The sequence below is a fragment of the Hemiscyllium ocellatum genome, chromosome 34 (assembly GCF_020745735.1).
Source record: "Hemiscyllium ocellatum isolate sHemOce1 chromosome 34, sHemOce1.pat.X.cur, whole genome shotgun sequence".
NCBI classification, from domain to species: Eukaryota; Metazoa; Chordata; class Chondrichthyes; order Orectolobiformes; family Hemiscylliidae; genus Hemiscyllium; species Hemiscyllium ocellatum.
In genome coordinates this window covers 9438144-9452749 of record NC_083434.1, presented here as the reverse complement: position 1 = coordinate 9452749, position 14606 = coordinate 9438144, and the positions used below count along the sequence as shown (strand labels likewise).

General features: G+C 40.7%; 1 protein-coding gene across 6 annotated transcripts in view; it reads left to right on the top strand.

Moving 5' to 3' along the window:
- Positions 1 to 464: 464 nt before the first annotated feature.
- Positions 465 to 14606, top strand: part of LOC132832277 (activity-dependent neuroprotective protein a-like) — a 38628-nt gene continuing 24486 nt past the window's right edge. The window contains exons 1-3 of one of the 6 annotated variants that reach the window (XR_009646922.1): positions 465 to 594; positions 1785 to 1916; positions 8834 to 9443. The gene's annotated coding sequence lies outside the window, so the exon portion shown is untranslated. Of the gene's footprint in view, positions 595 to 1784; positions 1943 to 8833; positions 9444 to 12307; positions 12364 to 14606 lie in introns of those variants that run through there. The other 5 variants (XR_009646923.1, XM_060850141.1, XM_060850140.1 and 2 more) reach the window with 5 other exon arrangements.

The following is a 14606-nucleotide window of genomic DNA, read 5'->3' as shown; positions in this document are numbered from 1 at the left end:
GACACATTTAGAAATAAATAACTCAATTTCCTAATGTTACCCTCATTGGATAACCTCCATTCATAGAGTTTCCTTTGCCATCAAGTAACAATTTGATGACTTGCCATTGCATGTGCTAAACCATGCTCCCACATCCCATCATATGCAAAATAGGTCAAGTGTTAACTTTCCCCACATGGCCATTGACTGCCCCGAACTCATAAGGCAACGCCTCTCTAAAGTATGCCTCAATGACGTAGGCCCATCATTCTCGCGAGGATTACCCATTTTGGGGGCCCATCACCCAACTTAAATGGACAAATCACAACATTTACGAAGTCTGTCATGTGTTGCATTATAAGCTTTGGAGTAAGTTTCAACAAATTGCTTCATGCATGTTTTAATAGGTGCATTCTGTACTCCATTCCAATTGGTCCATTCATCGTTATGTAAATCATGTAATACGTCACTTCCAGGTGGAATCGAGCGCCATTTTGTCAAGAACGTTGCGGTTCTGAAGTGAATTATGATAAAAGATAAGAAATTAGAGGAAAAAAATCATTGTGGTTTGACTGCCTAAGAGCGAGACAGCGGGAAGTTGGAAAACAGGCTAAGGTTAGTCGGGGTGAGGGATTTGGCGCGCAATGTTTTGAGTGGGAATGAAGAGCTCCCTCTTTCAGCTCTGTTTGGTAGTGAGGGGCTGAGGTAGCGGTGTTGGTCTCTATTAGTGTTTTCCACAACCCCTCCCCTTTCCCCAGTCCCAATCCAACAAGAGGCATGCACATCCATCCCCTTCGACTGAACTTTCTATTTACTTTTATTTTCCTCGTAGCTAGTTTTGTTTACCCTTTTCTCTGTTTTGTATTGCTGTGTCTTCTACATAATTATCCCCCAACAGGTGAGGGATTCACTGCTGCCCAGTGACTGGCTGGCTACTCCTGGTGCAGGACTACCTGGACTGCACTCCCTCCCTCTTCCCATAGATGATGCCTTCAACTTGTTCATTAGCGCAAACTTGGACCATTTGATATGACGTCCTGCAAAGCTGAGGGAAGGGGCATATAAGGGTTTCCCTCGCAAACAAAACTATTGGTGTGAATTGTATTGGTGCACATTGTATTTGTGCAAGGATGATTCAATACTTTTCGTTAATTTGTGTCAGAATATTGCCTTGCGCCTTTTTGAAGTAGCTTTCATAAGTACTCACAGTAACGTATTTAGATACTTGATTATATTTCAGAATGTGGCAAAATACAAAATATTTAATAAACGTTGGAACAAATAGGCGCACACGACTTTTTTCTGCAGTTGCTTTATTCTATCTGATTTTCTTTTTGTGTACTTTGCAGCACTTTGTAAACTGCACGGATGTAATGAGTTTAAATTTGATGTGCAGTGATGATGAAATATTGCACTGAATGTTTTGCGATGTACACTTCACGTGAGGGCTAACTTTTTTTTTGCTTGATCAAGATTTTGGAATATCTTTTTATACAAGCTGTCTGCAACTGTCGAGAATTCTTCTAAACGTAGTTCATCGCTCATCGAGCGAGCCAAGTTGGTTGCAAGTGTCAAATACTTTTGCTTAACCCCATCCCATCCCATGGGTTAATGGAGTATTATAACGAACTGGACAATTATTGATACCTGGATCAACTTGATTTTGGCTAGTTTGAAGTACTTAAGATGTGGAATGCTCTTTTTTAAGTACAGTACTATTTCTAAACTAATCAAATTTCACCTGATTAGCTACCAGACTGGAAGAAATAATCACGTGATTAACTGGTATTCATTCTGTTTGACAGGGCTTTCAGCAAATGCCAGAGAAGACAGCCGCGTGGGCGGGATTTGGCTTGTTTCGGTGTTAACCACGTGATTGTTTCCGTGGTAACCAGCTCTTTGAGTTCTGAATGGTGTGATTGGCCTGTGGAAACAAGGTGATTGGAGAGTTGATCTGTCATTGGTTAGTAAGTGCTGCACTTTATTGGTTGTTCATAATCACGTGGCCACCAAATCACTTCACAAAGACAGTGACCTCAGCAATTGTTCAATACTTCCATGGGGTCTGGAATAATCTAGTTGGCTCAACTGGTTGATGCTCTACTAGTATCTTCTTCATGTCTTTTCTCTTCTCCCACTTTATGGTTTCCACTTAAATTTTGCTTCCTTCATGTTGTGGGCATTTCCATTTTCTGACTAACAGTTTCACTTTTATTTATAAGTAATTGCCTTATTTGTAAGCCAGAATCTGTCAAGTGGACGCATCTTTGCAACCAACATATTTCTACCCTCTTGTAGTTTTAGAGTTCACTTCTCGGTATGCCTTATAGGAAAACAAACTCCAACCTTTTCAGTATTCCTGATGATTGCAACCCCTCACAATGATGACATCAAAACTATGTTTATTTGTCTCATTTCAATGTTGATGCAAATATGGTTTGGGTTGTTATACCATTGCCTCAACTGAGACATGTAAGCAAGCTTGCACTGAAATGAGGGAAAATATGCTTCAGTACGCAGAATGTACTACAAATAACTGCTTAAATCCCAAGCATTGTACAACCAATGCATTCCAAATGTGTATACCAAGCTCATGCCCATTGAATACTATGGAAGTAAGACTTATTTATCCTTTCTTAGAGCTCAGAAGCTATTGATCTCCTTCAAGAACTCATCTAACTTTAACTTTAAACAACTTAGTTAGCCAAAGGCTGTCCATTCAACGCTACATTTTTTTTTAAGAAATAATTTCTGGAATGTGAAGGTTATCTTGAAGGTAGTGGAGGATGCCCTAAGTGTTCCAGTGCATTGGTGTAGGAATACAATACTGTTTGAGAGGGAGTTCTCGGATTCTGACAATAGGAGAGGAACAGTGATATTCTGCCATGTCAGAATGGTGGGAGGAAAGATTAAATAATTACAAACCCAATTACACCCCAAGTACAGAGAGAATTAATGATCTCTTCCCCCACCCTGTGTGGTAACAAGACCAACTCATTAATATACCAAGTATTGCTGAAATGCAAGTCAGCTTTTTTCCTCCTGCCAAACCTACTTGGTGCAGTTTTTCTTGACTGCTCTTAAAATATATCGATACAAATCAAGATGCCTCTAGGTCATAATATTTTGCTGACAAAGCATATTCCAATGAGTGGTTGTTTTTTTTTAGTATTGGACTTTCAAATTGAAATCTGTAATGAATTTTGGCTTCCTCACATTTTTTTAACATGGACTTTGCCTCAACAATTTCAATTTTTGTTGTCTGAATGTGGGATGAAAACTTGACCTGTAGGAAGCTTCCTGCACTGTTGCACCTCTGTGATTTCCATTCTGCAGTTTTTGTGACAGTCCTGGATATCAGTAATTCTCCACAACTTTATTAAATACTGATATTGCTGTGATGGAAACTATCCACACGACTCTTGTGGTTTTGACGTCTTTTCATCAAATAATATTTTCTCCTCGGCAACGCTATCCTCCTCAAGCAGTTTAGCTTGTACTTTGTCCCTTGTCATCTTTTTCGACTGCCTCACTTCCTAGTCATACAATTTCTTTCAACTCGTTACTGTATTGATGATCATCTTTCTCTCAATACCTCTTGTCTTGCTCTTTGATTTCACTGCATCCAATTCCTCATTTAAATTTAGACTATCATCTCTCCTACTCAGATTTATGTCCAACTTCAGACTTTGCTACCTTGTAAGACTTATCTATTCCAACAGCCTTGTCTGTGAGTGAGACAATCTGATTATGACTTTGTATACCTCATCACCCAAATCCCCCTCAACATGGTTTTCTTCTGTACCTGTTGTATAGTGTGGGGCAGGGAGGAAGAGTGAAGTAGTAATCTTTTTTCTCAAGCTCTCAGCTAACTGCACTTAACTTTCAAGCGTCTAACCTTTGGTACTCCATTCAACAAGATGTGACTGCAGCTGTTGATTTTGTTCAGTCATTTCTGCTGTTTGTTTTGCCCTTGTAACTAGTGAAACGTTATCCCATCTTGGCCATTTCACCTGTATCTTTGTGTAGTCAAGTTCAGTGTTATTGATTTATTGCTAAATCAAGTATGCTTAGTCATTAGACCTACGTTGGTCATATCAAACACGATCGGGTCTCAGTGCCCTCTGCCAGTGTTGCTCCCTACATTTGGGTCATAAGAAGCAAAGATCACACTGCGTTTTCCCATTATATACTGACTATAACTACTTATTGAATTTTTTGTTTTTATCTATATTTTTTCTAATGTTATTACATACCTCCCAGAACAGGTGAGACTTTTTAACCTATGCGTCCCAGTTCAAAGGTAGAGACACTGTACCACAAGGGGCCCTGATTTTAAACTTGGAATTGTGGAGAGGACAGGGATGTGGATTAGATTTAGATTAGATTAGATAGTGTGGAAACAGGCACTTCGGCCCAACAAGACCACACTGACCTGCCGAAGCGCAACCCACCCATACCCCTACACCTAACATTATGGGCAATTTAGCATGGCCAATTCACCTAACCTGCACACTTTTTTGGACTGTGGGAGGAAACCAGAGCACCCGGAGGAAACCCGCGCAGACACGGAGAATGTGCAAACTCCACACAGTCAGTCGTCTGAGTCGGGAATTGAACCCAGGTCTCTGGCACTGTGAAGCAGCAGTGCTAACCATCGTGCCATCGTGCCGCCCACCTTGGATATCAGTGATTCTCCACAACTTTATTAAATATTGAGTTGGATTTGGAGTTGATGGATTTCTTGTTAAGATTAAAATTACCTGTTCAACTGCCTGCGTCAATTCCTTTTCTCACCCTTTCCGCTTAGTAAATCCAGTCCTGCAGCACATGTCTACCTTTTTGGATTCCCACCTTACCATATACCCCCTTAGGTCATTCTGTTTACTTCCTGCTAGAAGTTTTTTTTTTAAATGACCTATTTAAACTATTCGCTTTTGTTGGTGATCTCATTAAATGTTAACAGGTATACTTATTAAAATACTGATATTTCTTTCAGCTCTGTAGTTCAGATTATATTCATCAAAGATAAAAAAGGCAATGGAAAAGGAACAACTGTACCAGCATCCTGTATAAAATGCTCAAACATTACTAATGTTTCTTCCAGTCACTTCATGGTGGCATCTTTTAAGCTGCTTTGTGTCAACTGCAGTATATTAATGGTTGCATGAATACTTGTCTGTTTAGCTGTTTATTTTACACCACTACCTTTTGCTCCCTTGACTTGACTTGATTTATTGGAAGAACTAATCTGGTTCACTCATGTCCATCGGGCAAGCAAAGTGCTGTTTTTATCTACAGACTCTAGCCCCACTGCAAGGACTCTCAACTGCCCTTCACATGTATCATGCCCTTTAAAGTCTCAAAAGAAATAAAGCCGAGCAGACCACTTAGTGTCACCCTAGGCATCAGAAATAACAATGGCAAAAACAGCTCTGAACCTGCAAAGTCCTCTTTACTTACATCTGGGTGTTAGTGTCAAAACTGGGAGAGCAGTTTCACTGGCAATGTCCTAGGCACTACTATCATCTATGGATATATTTTCTTTTATTAGACAAGATTAGTAGAGGTGGTGATGCTGGACTGCAGTCAGGAGAAAGCTGCTTTGAAAGACCTCTACATTTGGAAACCATGCAGTATCAGGGCATCAGGTCAAAAATGGGTAAGCAAACCGCAATGTTGAACAATACTTAGAGGAAGCACGGAGGATGGTAAAGGGACAGAATATACTCTGGGGTGGAGGATTTCAATATTCACCACAGTGGCTTGGCAGCAGCACAACTGTTCAAGTCTTAGGAAGAAACACAGTTGGTATCATCTTCACCAGTCTGCCAGCTGCAGATGTACTTGTCCATGTCAATAGTAGTAAGAGGGGCAACTACACTCTCCTTGTGGAGAGGAAGTCCTGCCTTCATGTTTAGAATACCCTCCATAGTGCTACACAGCACAATCACTGTGCTAAATGGGACATACTTCAAACAGATTGAGCAACTCAAGACTGGGCATCCATGAAGTGTTGTGGGCATCAGAATCATGCTCTAATTCAATCTGCAACCACGTGGCCTGGCATATTCCCTCCATTCTACCATTACCATCAAGCCAGGAGATCACCCCTGTTTCAGAGAAGAGTGCAGGAGGGCATACCAGGATTGGCTCCAGGACTACCCTAACATGAGGTATTAACTTTGGTAAAGTTTCATAACAAGGCTACTTGCACACAAGACATTATTAGCAGTAAGTGATCAAAAGAAACCAGTGGTTTTACAATCGATCAATCAGATCAAAGATCCACAGTCCTATTGCATCCAGTGGTGAACAATTAAACAACTCGCCAGAGGAGGAGCTTCCAATAAGATCACCAACAACGCAAAAGGCTAAAACTTTAGCAACAATCTTCAACCAGAAGTGGAGAGTAACCAATCCATCTTGAACTCCTCCACTAGGTCCCTAACACCACAGATGCCAGTCTTCAGTCTATCAGATTCATCCCATGTGATAACCAGAAATAGTTGAGGTGCTGCTGAATACTATAAAGGTTATAGACCCTGGATACTGAATTCTTATGCTCCAGAGCTTGATATCCTCTTAACCAATGTTGCAGTTCGCAAGGTTTGTAGCTCGGGTTGAGGTTTAGGGTGTAGGTTTGCTCACTGAGCTGTAGGTTTGATATCCAGACGTTTCATTACCTGGCTCGGTAACATCATCAGTGGCGACCTCCAAGTGAAGTGAAGCTGTTGTCTCCTGCTTTCTATTTATATCTTTCTCCTGGATGGGGTTCCTGGGGTTTGTGGTGATGTCATTTCCTGTTCATTTTCTGAGGGGCTGATAGATCTAGATGCCATCTATGTCCTTGTTTATGGCTTTGTGGTTGGAGTGCCAGGCCTCTAGGAATTCTCTGGCATGTCTTTGCTTAGCCTGTCCCAGTCGAAATGGTGGGTTTTCTTTTCATCCGTATATAGGGCTACGAGGGAGAAGGGTTGTGTCTTTTTGTGGCTAGCTCGTGTTCGTGTATCCTGGTGGCTAACTTTCTTCTTGTTTGTCCTACGTAGTGTTTGTGGCAGTCCTTGCATGGAATTTTATAGATGACGTTGGTTTTGTCCATGGGTTGTACTGGGTCTTTTTTTTTAGTTTTTGTTTGTGTGTTGGTGGGTTTGTATGCTACTAGGATTCCGAGGGGTCTTAGTGGTCTGGCTGTCATTTCTGAAACTTCTTTGATATATGGTAAGGTGGTTAGGGTTTCTGGCTGTGTATTGTCTGCTTGTCATGGTTTGTTCTTGAGGAATCTGCGCACTGTTTTTTGAGTATCCGTTCTTGAATATGTCGTACAGGTTGTTCTCTTTTTTGAAGTTCGTCTATGCTGCAGTGTGTGGTGGCTCATTGGAATAGTGTTCTGATACAGCTTCGTTTATGTGTGTTGGGATGGTTGCTGGTGTAGTTGAGTATTTGGTCAGTGTTTGTCAGTTTTCTGTATACGCAGGTTTGTAATTCTCCCTTGTCCTTTCTTTCTATTTTGACATCCAGAAATGCGAGTTTGTTGTCAGTTTCTTCCTCCTTGGTGAACTTTATGCCTGTGAGTGTGTTGTTGATGTTAAATGTCTCTTCTATCTTGTTTCGTTTTGTGATGACAGAGGTGTCATCTACGTAGTAAACCCACCTTTTTTGGTTTGATGATTGGTAGGGCTGTTTATTCTAGCCTTACTGCTTCTGCTATGAATTCTGATAGCAGAGATCCCATGGGTGTGCCGTTGGTTTGTTTGTAGACTATGTTGTTGAAAGTGAAGTTGCAGTGCAGCTATAGTTTAGGTTCCACCAGGACTACCTGACTCCTTTTACCTCCTTGGTTCAAACATGGGCAAAAGAGCTGAATTCCAGAGCAACAGCTCTGGACATCAAGGCCACATTTGACTATGTGGCATCAGAAGCCTGAGCAAAACTGGAGACAGAATTGGGAAGAAAATCATCTGTTTGGAGTCATATCTGGCCTGCACATAGGAAGATGGTTTTGGTAGTTGAAGATTAGTCCTCTAAGCTCCCACACGTTTCTGCAGGAGTTCCTCAGGGTAGTATCTCTGCCCAACTATCTTTAGCTACAGCAATGACTTTCCCTCCATCTGGGCTGTTTGTCAATGTGTAGTCAATGTTTGGTGCTTTTGCAACTCCTCAGATAATGAAGCAGTCCATTTCAAATGTGACATTTTTCAGCACCAACCTGGCTATTAACAACAAGTAATATTCATGCTGCTCAAATGCCAGGCAATGACCTCTAGTAAGAGACAATTTAACCACTGCTTTTTTTGCATCAGTGGCAATGTCATCACTGGACCGCCAGTATTCACACCCTGGGAGTTACCACTGACTAGAAATTGACATGGATTAGCGATATAAATACTACCTACAAGAACAGGGCCAGAAGTCACCACCTGATTCTTCAAGCTTGTCCACAAGGCACAAGTCAGGAGTGTGATGGAATTCCAACCCCCCCACCCCCACCCCCCCCTGTTGCCTTGAGTGCAACTCTAACAATGTGCAGTACTTAAGCTTGATGCTCTCCAGGACCAAGCAGGCTGCATGATTGATACCAAATCCAGAAACATTTACTCTCTCTGCCACCAATGCTCAGTAGCAGCAGTGTATACCATCTACAAGATGGACTGTAGAAATTCACCAAAGATCCTCAGACAGCACCTTCCAAACACACAACCATTTTCCATCTAGAAGGATGAGCAGCTAATTCATGGGAATGCCATCGCCTGTAAGTTCCTCTCCAAATCACTTACCATCCTGACTTGGAAATATGTTGTCTTTCCTGTATTGTTAGGTCAAAATCTCTTAACTCTCTTTTTCTCTGTAACAGCAGTTTGGATCCACTTGCAGAACATAGAATTCTCTGCTTATTATCATCACCACCACCTTCTCAAGGGTAACCACAGATGGGTAATGAATGCTGGCCAAAGTGATGCTCACATCCCACGTATGACTTCTTTTCTTGAAGTTGGATCAAAATAAGGATCCATTTTGCTGGATCCCAGTTTTGGAATGGATTATGTCTGGATTAGTTCTTCACCAGTTGGAGCCACAGGTTTTCTGACACCAAAGCTCAATCTGATACTTTTGAAGATTAATTGGTTACTATTGAGGCGAGAATCGACAGAGAAATTTCAAGACAGAAGCAACGTTTTCGGCTGCAATCTACATTCTAAAATGGAACTCAGATCATAAAGGATTCAGAAGGCAATGATTAAGCTGACATTTAATGTACATTCTGGAGTTTTGCTTTCCCTTTGATATTTAGGAACTATTCATGCAACTCTTTTTTTTTCCCTGGGGTGAGTACCACTGAAAGTGGTTTGACTGAAAGCAGTAACTTCTGGATGAAATGGTCTTTTTTTTCCTCTTCTCATAATTGACAGTTACACACTTAGTCAGAATTAATAAAGCCATTATGCTAGTGCTCATGCTTTTTGCAGAGGTCTGTATACTAAAGCTGTATTATTACCACTACTGCTGAATTGTTGCATAGTTCAGTTGTACAATAAACTTATTACAATGTATTGTAATGGTGCCTAAGTCTTCCTTTGGCTTGTATCGACTCTTGGTGACACTGAAAAGATTAGAGGAAATGGAAGCAGTGGTAAGAATAGAATGGTAAGGTTGTTGGTAGGTTAGATACCCCACAGTGTGGAAACAGGCTATTTGGCCCAACAAGTTCACACCGATCCTACAAAGAGTAGTCCACCCAGACCCATCTCCCTCTGACTAATGCACCAAATGTTATGGCCATACTAAATTGCCCAGTCTTTGGATTGTGGGAGGATGTGCAAACTCCACACAAAAAATCGCCGGAGGCTGGAATTGAACCTGGTTCCCTGACACTTGAGGCTACAGTGCTAATCACTGAGCCACCATGCCAACCACTTTCAAGTTTGGGCATTTGTGTACCAGGAATCCATGACGGATGGTAAGCATGCAAGGTTGCAAGTTAGAAAATAGTTTGTCAAAACCATGCTTCCTAAGTTTGAGGGGTGCAAAACAGGAAGGAAGCCAGGTTTGATGAGCATTGGAACAGGCATATCTGAAAGTGAAAAAATTTTGGCATGGGTTTCAGCAGCAGATGGACTGTGTAGGGCATGTGATGTTACAGGGGTACAAATAGGCAATTTTGATGTTAGGCAATCTATAGTATTCTAAGATGAGCTCAACGCCAAATAATATGCTTGAGATGGAATCAGGCTAATTCAACTAATGATAGTAGACATAAGTCAAAGGCTGTAATAGTTCTAAATGATTGTCTGTGTTGGTACTTTAAATGCGCATCTCTACTAATGGCATTCTCCTGCCTTCATTCTGTGTAACCCTTTTTCATATAACCATCAAATTCCCTTTCCTTTGATTAAGCATGCCTCCAGAACACACTACATCAGATCCATGAGAAATAGGAAGAGGCTGTTCAGCCCCTTGAGCCTGTTCCACCATTCAATGAGGTTATGAAGACACCAGATTCCTCTGGTCCGTTTTTCTGTGTTTTCCTTGGAATCCAGGATTCCCCATACTGATCAAGATATTTGCTGTCTGGCTTAAATATCCACCAAGACTCTGCCAAGGAACTCCAATTACACTCCATCCTCTCATGGGAAAAAAATCCAGACCTTAATGCAAAGGTTTAAAAATAATTCCTTATATAGGTTTCTTTTCCTGTTTACTTTAAAGCTGTGCCCTTGTTCTTGATTCCGTCACAAATGGGAATGTTTCCTTATTTACTCAGTGCGTACTTCTGTTGATTTTTCAGTACTGCAATCTGTCTATTCTCTATCAAGGAGAACAATCACGGCTTCCCCATCTGTCTTCATAATTGAAATTCCTAATTTCTGGGACAATTCTTAAAAACATTGAAGAAAGTTCAAACAATGTTGTCTTGTCTATTCTGAAGTGCAGAACCCACAAATCAGATGTAGTATTCCAGCTAAGTCTGAACTAATTTCTTCTAAAAGGTCCACATGACTGTCTTACTTATACTTCCTGTACAATCTTCATTGACAAAAGAAGGGCACTCTGAATCAATTCTGCAAAATAAAACAAAGTTGTTTATGCCAAGCAATACTGGTTTACTATCAGATGTGATGGAAGCCAGCTTCTTGATTGAAATGGTTTTTCTCAAAGACATACCTTTTTGAATTCATTGGAGGTACCTCACCTCTTGTTCTTCTCACCCGTCTGCCCTTAAAGAGAGAGCTCTTTTTAATTATCAAAGTACCATGTTCTTAAAAAGCATGCATAGAGTCTGGGATGTCTCACATTGATGCATTCATCGAGCTGCAGCATGAAGCGTTCAGTCCTTTAGGTGGTACTGTAGTTGTTGAAAAACATCTTTTGAACAAAGGTTCCATCCGTTTGTGTTACAGAAGCTTCAAGTGATGTACTCTAGATTTTATTCAGACTTTGAAACAAAGAAATAACAAAGTCAGCAGCCACAGTTATTGCTGCTTTAATTATTTTGCCATCTGTACGTTATACTTTGTTTTTCCAGGAGATAGCAAATGAAAAATGTTTCACTGCAGGCCTTACCTTTTTATTTCTGGTTTAGAGAAAAATAACTTGGGCTGAAGACCAGTTTGAAAGCTCATCATCAGCTATTCTTGAACTTACTGTATGTCATTGTTCCAAATTCCCCTTCTTCTACTTGACATATAAGACAATACTCTTTTGCAGCTGTGAACAGGAATTCACTTTCCCAATCCAAGTGGAAGTTGTACATTTTTGGTTTCTTTATAGATGGCCTGGGTTCCTCACTCATTTGCCCTTGACTAGGTTTTACTTTTTAGTGAAAATAAAAGCCAAGTTACCACTGGCTGTTACCCTGCAACTGAGAGCATTCGTTTGGGTTAGAAATGTTAGATATGATAAACAAGCAAGTGTGACGGTTTTCTTTTTAAAATTGAATGTAAACTTAATTGGGTGCTAATACAAAATTTGAGAGTTTTAAATGTGGAAAATGTTTTTCCCCTCTACTCTCTGAACCTTGTGGTTCATGACATCACTCAGTGCTAGTCATGGCTGCAGGTTGGATCTGCACCTCCTGAACATCTGGAATGTTGCTGGCTGCTTATCCTCATCAGTGCTTCATTAGGAGATGATGAAACAACTGTAAGTTCATTAAACAAGATTTTCCTGTTATACAAATCTGTTGAGACTTGTTAACCCATATTTGTCGACAGAAACTTGGGTCATTTCTGTGATTTACAGTTTGTTTCTGGGACTCCAGGTCAGCTTCTGTCGTGTGTATGCAGAGCATGGTAGTGTTGCTCATAATGTGTCTTCTATCCTATGCAGGCTTCAAACACCATGACCAGCAGCAGTTTCTGGAAGCGGAAGTTGTGCAGCAATAAGGTGTGTGTGTGTGTGTGTGTGTGTGTGTGTGTGTGTGTGTGTGTGTGTGTGTGTGTATAGCAGAAGGGAGTACAGATGATTGGGTTCTCTATACAGCAGAATTGAGGAAGATATGGGACTGAGACTGAGATTTTGTCTGTCTGTCACCATTGATATATAAATCCAAGAAAGCAAGGATCTAAACACTGGGAGCTACAATAGAAAACTTCCACAGCCATGACCAATATCCATTAACCATTGCTCTGTTTTCGTCACTTGGCTAATGTTGTACTATATTGCTACTTTTTTTATTCCATGAGCTCTAAATTTACTCATAAGTATGCTGTAAAATACTGCATCAGATCTTTTGGAAGTCTTTGTACACCACATCAACAGCATTATCCTCATTAATGCTTCGTTACCTCAACAAGACACTGGTAAGTTAGTTAAACAAGATTTTCCTGTAAAACAAAATCTGTTGACTTGTTAATTTGTTTATCCGTGTGATAATTTTATTCAAAGTTATTGTTTCCAGAAAGATTTACCAACCCTTTAAAATTAAGTTAGTTTACACTAGCTTGGGTTATCTCTTGTCTGAGCAGAGGCATGAAGTTTGCAATTTTGCAGTCCCCTAGCAACACCCCTGAATCTAAGGCTAATTCTAGTTTTCCCTTCTCGCCACCGCCTTTTCATCTGGTGCCTTTGCCTTGTCAACTTTATCAATTTCAAACTTTTTAGTAATTTAATTTTCCTGTCACCATCGCCTAGTGGCGTCTGTAGTAAAGGAAAATTCGAAGTCAGTGCTTTGTTTGAAATTGGTCCTCCGCCGCCGTATTTCCTACATGTCGTAAGCACACTTATTTTTTTCTTTTTCTTAACTTCTATCTCTCTTGTCATCCAGGGAGCTTTTGAATTTTTTGCTCTACCTGTCCCTTTCAAGGCAATATTATTTTTGTGCTGTCAAGCCATCATTTTACTCTCTTGATCTCAAGAGCCAGGTCTAGCAGTGCCTAATGTCTCATTAGACTGAAAATGTACTGCTATCAAAAGAAACGTTCCTGAACACACTTGAGAATGTTTTGCAGCCCGCTGCCCCCCCCCCCCCCCCCCATATTATTTACTATCTTTGTCTAAATTAATTAGAGCTACCTAATTATATTGAAGGTCCCCATTGTAACTTATCTATAATTTTTGCATCGCTTCAATTTTGCAGACTTCTTCCTCTGCTTTCTTCTCATTTAGTTGATGGCAGTAGACTACTCAAACAATGTAATTATACTTTTGATTTTGTTTCTTCGCTCCAACCAATTTCACTCTGTCCTTTTTGATTTCTTTGAGGCAGCTTCTTACTGGACTACTGCAATGCTCACCTTGACCATTACTTTCACCCCTTTTTTTTTGTCCTTCTCAATTTTTCCTGAACACTGCAGGATTATTTAAAACTTAACTGAGGAAGGGTCACATGCCTCTGCTTTCTGTCCAGAGACCATGCCAGACTTGAGTTTCTACAGCAGTTTGATTGTGTTCCAGATCTTCAACAGCCATAATTCTTTTAATTAGCTCATGAAAAGGCAGTCTAGGTTAGAGCTACGGCATCACCTTTTCATATACAATCTGCACTTTCTACTTGCCTATCTCTAAATCAGGGTTACTGATACACTTTTGTGTATTCACAGAATGTTCACAGTAGCCCTGATCTATAATGACTTTGACCTTCCCTATTAACTAACTTGTCAATTTTAGAAGTACCTAGAAGTACTTTGTGGAAGTTTTCTTTGATATCCTAGTTTTCGCAGCCTGTAAAGTTAATTGTAAACCTTTCTGCTAGCAGGAGCAAAACACCCCACTACGAACTCTGTTCCAGCACAGACCATCCAGCCTATACAGTTCCTATCCTTACTATTGAATTACCTATCACTGACCTTTCTAGTAGTCTTGTGCAATCTCTACACCTGAGCCACCTGTGATGCCATGAACTTGGTTTAACTGGGTACCACAGTCCAAACCATCTCTTGTCAGTGTACAGACTCTAACGCTAGTTGGGGACTGGGATGCACTCTGAGATCTCTGTCCTACCAAAGCTGTTGCATTTTCACTGTTTGGCAGTCACCCATTCCCTTCTCCGTTTTCTGTTCAGCTAGGGAGTGACCATGTCAATAAACCCACTTGGGTCTCAGCCTCACTGCAGTGATACTGCCTCCTGCTCATGTCCTGGAATTTAGATTAGATTACTTACAGTGTGGAAACAGGCCCTTCGGCCCAAC